This window comes from Lissotriton vulgaris, chromosome 7 (genome assembly GCF_964263255.1).
Source record: "Lissotriton vulgaris chromosome 7, aLisVul1.2, whole genome shotgun sequence".
NCBI lineage: Eukaryota > Metazoa > Chordata > Amphibia > Caudata > Salamandridae > Lissotriton > Lissotriton vulgaris.
Window position 1 is genome coordinate 938,139,615 of NC_141695.1, and position 13,082 is coordinate 938,152,696.

The following is a 13,082-nucleotide window of genomic DNA, read 5'->3' on the forward strand; positions in this document are numbered from 1 at the left end:
ACATATCTTGCTACCTATATCCAGCACAGACCCAATATACCATAATTATCCAATGCTAACCACCTAACATTACATAACAATAGATATATAGCTTGCTAATTAGGATATTCTGAATGAAAAGGTCTAAGTGTCATTCTTCAGCACAGACCGGAAACATGAAATTCAACCCAGGACCTGTACCAACACGTTGCTACACTGAATAAACAGGGCTCTTTCGATCTTCCTGTGGAAAGTAATTGCTGAATGTTATTATATGCATCACATTATAACAATGGTATTTCAAAGATTACTGAAGCCTTGAGAAAACTCCAGGCCTATAAGCCACTAGGGTGGCGAAACACATGTCGGCTGCCAAAAGTCACTAATCGATAATGTAAACAGTGGAAGCAAGATGAAAATCTTGATTTGAGAATAAAACAAAAAGGCACTCCAAACAATAAAAGACCTAAAGTGTCTCTATATATATGACATCAATACGTTGGAATCACAAATATAAACAGGTGGATATACTTAACTTATTCTTAACACATATCTTGCTAATGACTCCTGTCGAGGAAAAAAAAACAACACGCGCTGGGCAATGCACACATGATCATCCCTTTCAATTAAAAAAACGTTATGTGGTACATCAATCTATATACATAACCCAATATAAAGATCCTTATCTGGACGGAACTCGTTCTATTTTCATGATAATCAACACTAACTGTTGGTAATCAAGGCTTTTGACAAACAAACCTCAATCAAGCAACCGCATTCACACGCAACCAATCAAGGAATACCAGATTAATGGTACCCGAGAACAGTGCATTACTGTTGACCAGAAAAAGATTAAACAGCACTACAATACCAACAGCAAAAGCAATATACATATGTGGATTACATAACATTTTGTTGACTATAAAATATTTCTTTCTAGTTTTATTAATACAAGACTGTAAAAAATGCACTTTGAAGAGAAATACCAAATGCTTGAAGGGACAACATAACATCGATCCTGTAAACTAGGGTGCTATTTTTTTGTATTCATGATGTAATATGTATGTGCAAATAAGTGACTCAATTCATCTGGGAAAATACAGGGATCATGTTACAGTTACATAAGATTCACAAGGACCCACTTGGTCATGAGATATAACAAAGGAGGAGTGAGAGGGTGAATATTAGGACAGATAATATACCCTTCATTACTTTACAAGGAATACTCTGAAAAACAGTGTAGTCCTTATTTTAAGATATAATATTATTTTACCTACTAGAGTATTGGATTGATTAATCCTTTTAATGTCATATTTTGACAGCCTCCTAAAATAAAATGCAACCGCATGACTCACTCTATCTGGCAAGCTTCAAAGGGGCTTCTTCCCCCCCAGTGTGCTTTGAAGGTGGACTCAGCCTAAGCACACTGGTAATGAGTTCATGTGTACAGTGTGAGCCATAAGGGTGTCAGCAAATGGATACAATTATGTCCCTAGATAGACAATTTTTGTTTACTAATGCACCCTGGTTGCAAGAATAAAAGTAAATTGCAAAGATAACGGTTATTAGGACCCTATATATCTCCTTAATATACACTGGCCTACTTGTATCAGTGTTTTATATAGTGCCTCTCTGAGTTCGGAGTTTTCTTCAAAACCTATATGTCCTATAGAAATCTTTCTACACCCCTATGCAATACCAACCTATGTGTTATCTGTGTATAAGTGAAAATAAGCTAACCCTGCTTTTCACAGAATCAGCATCAATGTTTGTTTTTTCCATTCAAATGCACAAAAATAAGTAAGGAATACAGCAAAATACAATATTAAGACAAGTTTCCTTGTTTCTCATGCATTCCTTCTTACTTAATTGTGCAAAAAAAACTGATGTTGGAGAACCCCCAAAACATAGCTATATAACTTCGGCAATCTTACCACCTCTTCTACATCAGCTGAACACATGCAAAATGTTCTTTTCCTGTTGCTTTATCCTTTACCAGTACTGGACCTATTGTGTTTTTTTATGGACCATGGGTGGCTTTGAAGTTTAACACTTGGAGCGATTTCCTGTAGATATTTGACAATCTTTTTGGGCATAGTTACTGCCATGTTTTGAAAAAAATTCTGCAGGATCCTCGTTTTTTAGCTTCCCAAATACCTTAACTTACTTTGTCCTCCACTCTCCATCCCTAATGTATTGTCTATAGTAGGTTTATATGTTATTTTGTGAATGCTGGTGATTCACAATGCAATCCCCGGCTACAAGTTCTGGTTTCACATTACAACAACGCGTGGTGGTATTATGTTATTGTATAACCTAAACAGTGCCTGATGTGGATGTTGCCAGCTGACTGGAATTAAATAGTTGGAAGGTGTTCCAATATTTCATTTGTTTAGGTGTTAACAAAAATTAAAATACATTGTGGGGTATTGGTTCCATATAATTGACATATTAATGAACATGGCTCTTTATACATCAATGAGTCTGGTTCAGTGTTCCTTACACTGCTGTATTGTAGCTTCATGTGATTTTCACATTCACTACCAGAACCTAATATGCTATGGGTCTTCGTATCAATACATCTCCGGCTTCTTTTCCAACACATTCATAATCATGTTCCACTAACTGCAACTCTGCTAAAATCACCAATGAAGAATGTATGTTATTACCAATGAAGAATGTATGTTATCATTACTCATGAATGAGGGCTGGTGTATGGGGCATTCTGACTAGTAGCAGAGATGAACATCCAATGTGTCAGGGCTGTGAACAGTGACAATCGTACATTTTGTGTGCAACGCAACACAGCAATTTTCATTGATTGTCTATATATTCCAGATAAAGTCATAATTCAAACCTATGTTATAATATTATGGTGTGAAGATACATATGTGCTACTTTTTCAGTAAATTTGAGTTTATGGGTGTCAATTTCTAAGTTGTTGATTATTTTTTTAGGATTGTCCACTGAACATCATTCTTATTGTGTTTTTTCTCTAATAAAAATGGCAGACCAATTTCATCATCTATTTATAACATCATATGCTGCTCTTATGGTCTAATATTATTTTGCCTATCAGTAACTGGGGCAATCTCAGGCTGAAGGAATCATATCCAGCCTGCACTCATAATCCACACTAGATTGAAAGCTTTGATATTACTCTAGAGTGTGCAGTCATAAAGCACACTCTCTCATCCATGCAAGTAAACATATCAGATTGTGACTTTTACAGTTGATGTATATACATTGTTCCCATTTCCTTTTTAGGTCTCGCCTGTCGATGCGCATGCGCATCGAGCAAGGCGAGAGTATTGCGAGTTATCCGCTCTTTATCTGCACTGCAAGGAATCGTGGCGATTCCTTGCAGTGCCCGTGACTTTTAAGGTCAATGCGCATGCGCATTAAGCTTATGCGCATGCGCATTGACCTTAAAAGTCACGGGCGCGTGCACGTCCGTGTTTGTTTACCCGCTCCGCCCCCTCCCGCCGTGTCGCATTTCTCCTCCCCCTCCCCTCCGTCTTGTACTCACATTCTCTCTCTCCCATCCTGGTATCTCTCTCTCACCCTTTCTCCTCCCACCCTGCCGTCTCCCTCACCCCCCTACCATCTTCCCGTCTCTCTCACCCTCTCTCTCATCCTGCCGTCTCTCTCACCCTCTCTCCCAGCTCGTCAGCCAGGCTCCCTCTGACAGCCTCCCGCCTTCACTGCCCGCGTAGAAGATACCGTCCGTGTTTGTTTACCCGCTAGCTCCGGTTGCACACGTCTGCCTCGTCTTTTTCCTCTCTCAGAGGTCTTCGGCAGGACGCGCTGTTTTTAAAGGGGATTCAATTGGATAATTGGCATCAGCTTTGCCACAAGTCCGTGCCTTCGTATTATGTATGTGTTCCCCGGCGTTTTGAACGCGCCATCTTGGAGGGGAGTAGTTCCTACCGAAATGCGTTTTGTAGTACTGGCCAAACATTTCTCTCGTCATGTATATGTTAAGGATTGGGCTCATTGATTATTTTTATATTATAAGATAGAATCCTATTTATTTCGTAATTCCTATCGGCATATTAGCATGGTATCGGCATACTGACATGATGTGTGTATTGGCCGATCCTTTTTTTTTCCCCGCGCCATCTTGGGAAGGGGTGAGCTTCGGAGCCACGACTCGCTGACCCACTCACTGGCCCTGCCAGTTTTCCAATTTGCTTCCCTGACACATTATGTCCTTTTCGAGCTTCGGTCCACGGGTGTCACACTCACACATGTCCGCACTTGACTCTCACGGGGTTCTCGAAGACCTGCAGGCAGACTGGGCACGTGAACCGGGAAAGTGGGTCGACAGGTAACGAGCCAAATGCACCTTCCTGCTGCTGTCTGCCTAACTCCATCGCCATCATCATACACTTCCGCAAAAACCGCTGACGTCTACGGTGACAACCCGAAGTCCCGCCCACTTTCCACGCCTAAAACCCAATCGCTGCACTGCGCATCCTGTGCTGCGTGACGTCACAACCAGGAACTTAGAGTGGGTACTGGCGGGGTGGGCCTGGCATAAAAAGCATACAGGTTGAGCTCACCCCTTCAGTTTACCGACTGTTGCCACGCTGATGATAATGGCCACATGATGACGCTCACGTAACCATCAGGACCAAACAAAAACCAACGCGGAAAAGGGAGTCTCTCAATGACGGTCCACAGCCGTTCATTTGTTCCGGCAGCTTTCTTCTCAGGAGTCGTCTTGTAAAAATGCTCCAGGTGAATAGATTGTTGGAAGGATCGTTAAACGGAATGTTCTCTATTTGTGTGTGAGGAATGAATGATTTACTGTTACCCCTCACCCTCAATCCCTCACCCATACTCACCCACACTCACCCACCCTCACCCACCCTCACCCACCCTCACTCACCCTCACTCACCCTCACTCACCCTCACTCACCCTCACTCACCCTCACTCACCCTCACTCACCCTCACTCACCCTCACTCACCCTCACCCTCACTCACCCTCACCCTCACCCTCACTCACCCTCACCCTCAACCCCTCACTCACCCTCACTCACCCTCACTCACCCTCAACCCCTCACCCACCCTCAACCCCTCACCCTCACTCACCCTCAACCCCTCACTCACCCTCACTCACCCTCAACCCCTCACTCACCCTCAACCCCTCACTCACCCTCACTCACCCTCAACCCCTCACTCACCCTCACTCACCCTCACTCACCCTCACCCACCCTCACCCACCCTCAACCCCTCACTCACCCTCACTCACCCTCACTCACCCTCACCCTCACTCACCCTCAACCCCTCACCCTCACCCACCCTCAACCCCTCACCCACCCTCAACCCCTCACCCTCACTCACCCTCAACCCCTCACTCACCCTCACCCACCCTCAACCCCTCACCCTCACTCACCCTCAACCCCTCACCCTCACTCACCCTCAACCCCTCACTCACCCTCACTCACCCTCAACCCCTCACTCACCCTCAACCCCTCACTCACCCTCACTCACCCTCAACCCCTCACTCACCCTCACTCACCCTCACTCACCCTCACCCTCACTCACCCTCACCCTCAACCCCTCACTCACCCTCACCCTCACTCACCCTCAACCCCTCACCCTCACCCACCCTCAACCCCTCACCCACCCTCAACCCCTCACCCTCACTCACCCTCAACCCCTCACTCACCCTCACTCACCCTCAACCCCTCACTCACCCTCACTCACCCTCAACCCCTCACCCACCCTCAACCCCTCACCCTCACTCACCCTCAACCCCTCACTCACCCTCACTCACCCTCAACCCCTCACTCACCCTCAACCCCTCACTCACCCTCAACCCCTCACTCACCCTCACTCACCCTCACTCACCCTCACTCACCCTCACCCTCACTCACCCTCAACCCCTCACCCTCACCCACCCTCAACCCCTCACCCACCCTCAACCCCTCACCCTCACTCACCCTCAACCCCTCACTCACCCTCACTCACCCTCAACTCCTCACTCACCCTCACTCACCCTCAACCCCTCACTCACCCTCAACGCCTCACTCACCCTCACTCACCCTCACCCTCAACCCCTCAGCCTCACCCTCACTCACCCTCAACCCCTCACCCTCACTCACCCTCAACCTCATGCTAAAGATTTACAAAAAAAACCATAAACAATTCTAAAAGCACTAACTCTAATGCTGCGAGACCTATTGCATTTCTAATGCTTGTTTTAACCTACAGCTAGGTGTGGACTGTGTTACATGTTTTTGGAAATGATGCATGAACCACTCACAAACTAGCATGTGACCCTGAGGAGATTTATTATGGAGCTTTGTTTTTAGGGCTAGACGTGGATTTGGTTCTGGTGTGCACTAGTAGTCTTTTATGTTGTATCCCCTATTTAAAGGCTAACAATAATCCCTCACAATATAGCTCACAAAAAACACAAAAATTCCCTCCCAATGAGTTTACTCAGCAAAACCACACAGAGTGTGAAAGAGTGACCCAGAGATGGCACATGCCTTTTGGAGTGGGTCAAGTGATTGTATCATAAAACACACTCTCTCATCCATGCAAGTAAACAAATCAGATTGTGACTTTTACAGTTGATGTATATACATTGTTCCCATTTTCTTTTTTTAACCTACAGCTAGGTGTGGACTGTGTTACATGTTTTTGGAAATCATGCATGAACCACTAACAAACTAGCATGTGACCCTGAGGAGATTTATTATGGAGCTTTGTTTTTAGGGCTAGACGTGGACTTGGTTCGGGTGTGCACTAGTAGTCTTTTATGTTGTATCCCCTATTTAAAGGCTAACAATAATCCCTCACAATATAGTTCACAAAAAAAAATAAAAATTCACTCCCAATGAGTTTACTCAGCAAAACCACACAGAGTGTGAAAGAGTGCCGCAGAGATGGCACATGCCTTTTAGAGTGGGTCAAGTGATTGCATCTTTCTTTTCTTTGTTTTTCTTTTTTTAAAGCTAACACAAATATAAACTTAACAGGAACATGTGATCTAATTGGGTATACTCTCTGTGGTTTAATAGTTCTATAATTGCAACATAAGGATAATAATAATAATCCACATTTGTAAAGCACGAACAATCACCCGTAAGGGTCTCTAGGCGCTTAGGGCCGTTGGGAAGATTAAGCAAACTATTGCCGAAGAGTCACATGGTGCTGGGCTAATCTGCCCCGGCACCGGGGATAGAACCGTGATCCCCAAATTCCGGAGTCAGTCGCCCTGGCCGCGGCGCCACACCTCTTCCACAGTTCCAAGGATATAATTATTTTTCTGAGGATATCTACGTGGTAATGAGACAAATAGCAATTGACTTCAACAATTTAAATGCTTTGTTTGTTAAAAGCTGGGCTCAAGTGTAAAGTCGATATTAATGGCTCTAAGACTTAAAAATGCTAACAATTGTGAATAAAAAAATGTATAGGGCAGTCAAAGTTTTAAAACAGGTCAATTGTGACTACTGGGTTTCGACTTTACTATAAAGCACAATCATTGCAAGAACATCATTTGTTTTCTAAATCGACAGGCTAACCCACAATTTTTTTTATTTATTTGCAATTAACTTTTTTATTCACAATAAAAATAAATCCTGTAAAAAATAATGCACAATATTAAATAATGATATATAAAATGCTGCTTCATTAAACAATTTAATTAGGCACACATAATAAAATGTGCCAATATACAGTTTTACTGCTCTATATTTATTGTTATTTGCTCGAATTTTTTAAACAGCCACAATTAGCATGCTCAGAAATTGTTCACTCTGCATTTAATTCTCCTTTTTTCTCATGTTTTAATGCCCTGAAGTAAACATTCCTACATGCGGTTTTAGAATGTGTGTCTTTATAGAGAGACGTATTTCCTTGAATGCAGACAGTTTGTCTATTTTTAACACAAAACATTACTTCAATTATTATTCAAGAAAGACTATATTATTGTTAAAATGTTATATATATATATGTATGTATATATATATATATATATATATATATATATATATATATATATATATATATATATATATTATAAATGCGTCCTACATAAAGTGTCAAGCCTTCTTATTTCAAATAAATTAAGAAAGTTATCTTTCCTCATATTTCTCCTCGTTGCTTTAAAATAAACCCAATAAATCACACATCTAATGGCAAACTACAAATTAAAAGTAGATCTTAATATAATAAAAGAATTTGCTTACAAGTTGTATGATATTTTTTTTTAAAGCGCGAAATAAATATTTTCGCTCAAGAACAGCTGTGATAGGCTACCCCGTGTATTTCTTTGCACAATAACTTCATGAATAATTGAAGCTTCCAAAGTAACTCCTTTATTATGTTCCCAATTTAACTTCCGAAAGAAAAGTCCAAACTATGATAAAAAGTATGGAAAGATAAGAATACGATAAAATAATTAAAGTTATGTATGTCTTACCTGATTATGGGTTTCCATTCCACTAGTTACGCCACTTGTCTCCTTTCCAGGGCCAGATTCATCCAAAGCTAAAAGAAGATCATTTGGCACATCTGTATGTGGCTTGAATAAGGTGAACTCATTTTGACTTGACTCCAGAGCTACTGCGACCTCATAAGAGTAGGGCAGGGGCAGTGTCCCATTGAGGTAGTTAGATGTGAATCTTGGGTCAAGATTATAATACAGAGTGGGATTTAGGGAATTCAAAACTGGAGGCATTTTGTTCTGGCGGCACTTTATAATCACAGCACATGTCACTGTTAAAAGAAATAACAATGAAATTAAAGTTAAAGCTAATACTAAATAGACTTCTAGATATGACTGATAGCTTGAATCAGTGGAGTGGTTCACCAGTTCCGGGAGAGCTTCTTGAATGTTTTCTGCAATGACCAGGTTTAAAGTTACAGTGGAAGAGAGAGGGGGATTCCCATTGTCCTTTACTAAGATGACCACTCTGCGGTTTAGAAAGTCTTTCTCTAGAAAAGTACGAGCCGTTCGAATTTCTCCGGAATGCATTCCGATTTTAAAGAGTTGTGCCTCGGCTCCTGGAAGTAACTGGTAGGACACCCATGCATTGTGCCCCGAGTCTGCATCCACGGCCACCACTTTTGTTATCAGGTAATCCCGATCAGCAGATGGAGGCACCATCTCAAATACAACAGAGCCATCAGACCCTGCGGAAGGGTATAGTATTTCAGGAGCATTGTCATTCTGGTCCACAATAAATACTCTCACAGTGACATTGCTGCTGAGAGGAGGAGAACCAGCATCCGCAGCCTTCACCTGGAACTGAAACTCCTTGAGCTGCTCATAATCGTATGAGTGCTGCGCATAGATCACGCCCGTCTGGGAGTTAATGGAGATGTAGGGTGATGTGAGAGCTTCGTTAGAATGAATGTTTAGAATGGAGTAAATTATTCTTGAATTCTGATCCAAATCACAGTCAGAAGCTTTAACTCTGTAGACAGGGGCACCAGGCGTGTTGTTCTCTGAAACATATGCAGTGTAGGAAGACTCCTCGAAAACTGGTGGGTTGTCATTGACATCGGATACTATTAGGTGTACAGTATTTCTTGTGGAAAGAGGAGATGGACCTCTATCTGTGGCTACGATAGTGATGTTGTATTCTGCAGTAGTTTCCCTGTCGAGGAGGTTTATTGTAAGGAGCTTGTAATATCTTGCAGAAGAAGATATTAGTGAAAAGGGGAGCTGGTCTTGGATGTGGCAGTCAACTTCTCCGTTCACCCCAGAGTCTCTATCACCGACTCTAATCAGAGCTATCACTGTTCCGGGCACCGCGTCCTCCAGAACTGGGCTCGAGATGGATGTGAAGGTTATCTGTGGTGCATTGTCATTCTCATCAGTAACCTCTATTAGTATTTTACAGTGGGAAACCAGTCCACCGCCATCTCTTGCTTCTACAACAAGCTTATAACTCTCCGTTTCTTCGAAGTCTAGAGGCTTTATAGTTTTAATTTCTCCCGTTATCGCATTCAGACTAAATGAGGTGCGAGCATTTTCGGTTATGCTGGAGAAGGAGTAGCTGATGTGTGCATTTACCCCTTCATCAATGTCACTGGCGTTGAGGTGTATGACGAGGGTGCCAGGCGGCGAGCCTTCCTTTACACGGACTCTGTAGAGCTCCTGGGTGAAGGTCGGGGGGTTATCATTTATATCCGAAACTATAATGCTGATCTGGGCAGTGCTGGTCCTCACTGGATTCCCTCCATCAGAGGCTGTAAGAATTAAATGATGTGTCCCTTGCTTTTCTCTGTCGAGGGGCTTCTCCAACACCAGTTCTGCATATAATGAACCGTCACTGGTTTGCTTCTTTTCCAAAGTAAAATGATGATTTGGACTCAGCTGATAGCTCTGCAGCGAATTTATCCCAACATCGGCATCTCTCGCATTTTCTAAAACAAATTGTGCCCCAGGCAGGGTGGACTCGCCAATTTCGAGGTGTATGTTTTGTTTCAAGAACGTTGGTGCATTGTCGTTTACATCCTGGATCGCCACAGTCACGTGGTACACATTTAGAGGGTTCTGCACGACCACCTCCATATTGATAACGCAGCTGAGTTTTTCTCCACACATATCCTCTCTATCTATTCTGTCATTTATGTTCAAGTTTCCATTTTCCAGATTTACGGTGAAGTATTGCTTATTGGTATCAGAAACAACGCGAAGGTCCCGTCCCGGAAGCTTTTGTAAAATCAAACCCAAATCCTTAGCAACGTTTGCAACATAGGAACCTATTTTCGTCTCTTCGGCGATAGAATAATTTAGCTGCACTGACGCAGCCCCCTGGAGCCCCCACAGGAACAAGAAAAAAAACAGTACTTGCAGCCGATCTCTCCTTCCTGGTTCTCTCTGCTCAGGTTCCATCACGGCTGTTGTTTCCTTGTGATTTTTTCCAGGAACAGTAGCGATATTTATGAACAACCGATCCTGGCACAGATAAACCCAGCGTTGGAGTGCCTATAATATTCGCCACAAACACAGGCAAAAAACACAGCTCGTGTGCGCAGTCATTTAAACAAGTGCGGCTAAACACACCTCTCACTGCACGTCACGGATTTACTGCATGTCCAATGCGATTGCAGAAGGTTAAATGGATCTAGGTCCAGTTTCAGTTCACACCGGACAACAGCGGCATCTTGTGGCTGATTATCAGAACTTCATGTGACAACTGCACGTTTAAAAAACAGCACTCGGAAAGCTGACCTAGATTTTAAAATCAATTCGTATACCCGACTGAGACTTTTTAAGGCATGGGCAAACTGGGCAATTGCATAGCTGCCAAGGTTTCAGGTTGCTTATGTGTGACATTTCCACAATTTCAGAGTAAATATGAGTGATATTCAACAACTATGAGTGACACTTCCTTGTGAGCAAAATAAAAGCACTGAAACATCTTCGAACTGCTCTAGATCCCTGAAATGGAAACTTAAGACACAGATACCAATGAGACGTCCGTTCAGGGCACCAACATCACATGGTAGCAGTCAGAAATGTAATATCAACAGTGCTGAATATTTGCAAAGGGCTGCAGAGTGTGCAAGGGGAAGCTTCTCTATAGGATAAAACTGTGAAGACAGCTGTGAGTTACCGCGTCTACCCTTGACTCGAGGCCTAAGGCCTAATAGCTAACTCTCAGCGTCGATTCCCCTCCTGCTTATGACCCTCGAGACCCACCAGTTAACAGAGGAGTGTTAACAGCAGACCTACCCAGTGCTTCAGTCGAGTTCTACCTTTGCGGGTCTCCGTAATGTATCAACACAGCCAGTAGGGCTGGATCGCGGTCCGTAACTGACCTGGCTGTATTTTCGGTTTCCTGCTCTTATTCTGTAAAATGAAAGGAGGCCAAACAAAACAGTGCCTTCCATCTTCATCCTCTGGATACACGGATTGGTCTCTCTTCATTTTACAGAACAATCAGAGAAGGAAACCGAAAATACAGCCAGGTCAGTTTCATTGCATTGCTTCGTCTTCAGTCTCTGGCGTTAGCAACAGGTTGTGGTCCTGGGATAATTACTGACGAAACTCAAGATGATCGGGAGCGGTGGGGCTTGGTTCCCTGACATGACGGCAAGACAAAGCAGCAACAACCATACAATTTTACTGAAACAGTGCACACTATTCACAACTCCGTTATTTATTCTGCTAGAAAACATCCCCTCTTTGGAATCCCGTGTGGTGCGGTGACCGGCACAGGATTGCTTCCGCCTCCAGGCTCCTACACTCCTGTTTTCACAGAGTTTGATTATGTGTATTCTGCTTTTGGCCTCGCCTATGAGCTGGACCTCGTGTGGACTCTTCTGAAATCCAAGTACAGCTTCTCTTGTAACCGGCGCAGACAGCAGCACGTACCCCCGGGCACTTAGGGCATGGGCCGCAGCTCAGGCAAACACTTGGTCACACTCAGCCCGCAAGCTGTCTGGAGCCTGCAGCTTTGCCGGGCAGAACTCTGAACTACAGTTTACTGCAACACGACCGCCACTGAGGCAGCTGATCGCGCTGCTCTAAAAAACAAATAATTTCCTAAAAATTCTTCATATTAACTCACTCGTAAGGCTGCATGCAGCAAACACTGTCAGTCTCCACTTACTTGTGAAGCCACCTCAGGCCACGAACCGTGAGCCACTGCAATTCAAGTTTACCTTGGGAGCGGACCGGCCTACCAGCTGCAACGTAACTCCCTCAGCAATTCGCAGTGGGGCCATCGTTGTCATTTTAAAATTACTGCAGCCGGGAGCCACGCGGTGGTGCGACTAGAGGAGTGCTGCCATGATTTGCTGCAACCGCTACCTCAACGTGACGCAGTCAGTGCGGCGCCACCGCCGGAAATCTCCTTATGTATTGATACACTGTAGCAGTCAGCCGAGCCGGCCCCCAAGCCTGTGATCAGAGCGCACACGCAAGGGAGCGAGCGCGCAGCCAACACTCCAGCTTTGCTTTAGCAGTAGGCAGCGCTAATGGCTTGACAGCTGAAGCGCTATGCCTATATTGCGTGACAATGCATTTCAGTGCGGTGATGCGGAGCACCACACTGAAAGGCGTTAGTGTCAAGACTAATGCGTGATACTTGGCAGGACTGCAATTGCCCATTGCCCCCACCCT

The 13,082-nt window shown here is 43.8% G+C and overlaps 1 pseudogene; it reads right to left on the minus strand.

The window, feature by feature from the left end:
- The window catches only part of LOC147702763 (protocadherin gamma-B5 pseudogene), a 47,079-nt pseudogene that overhangs the window by 5,016 nt on the left and 28,981 nt on the right, over window positions 1-13,082 (minus strand).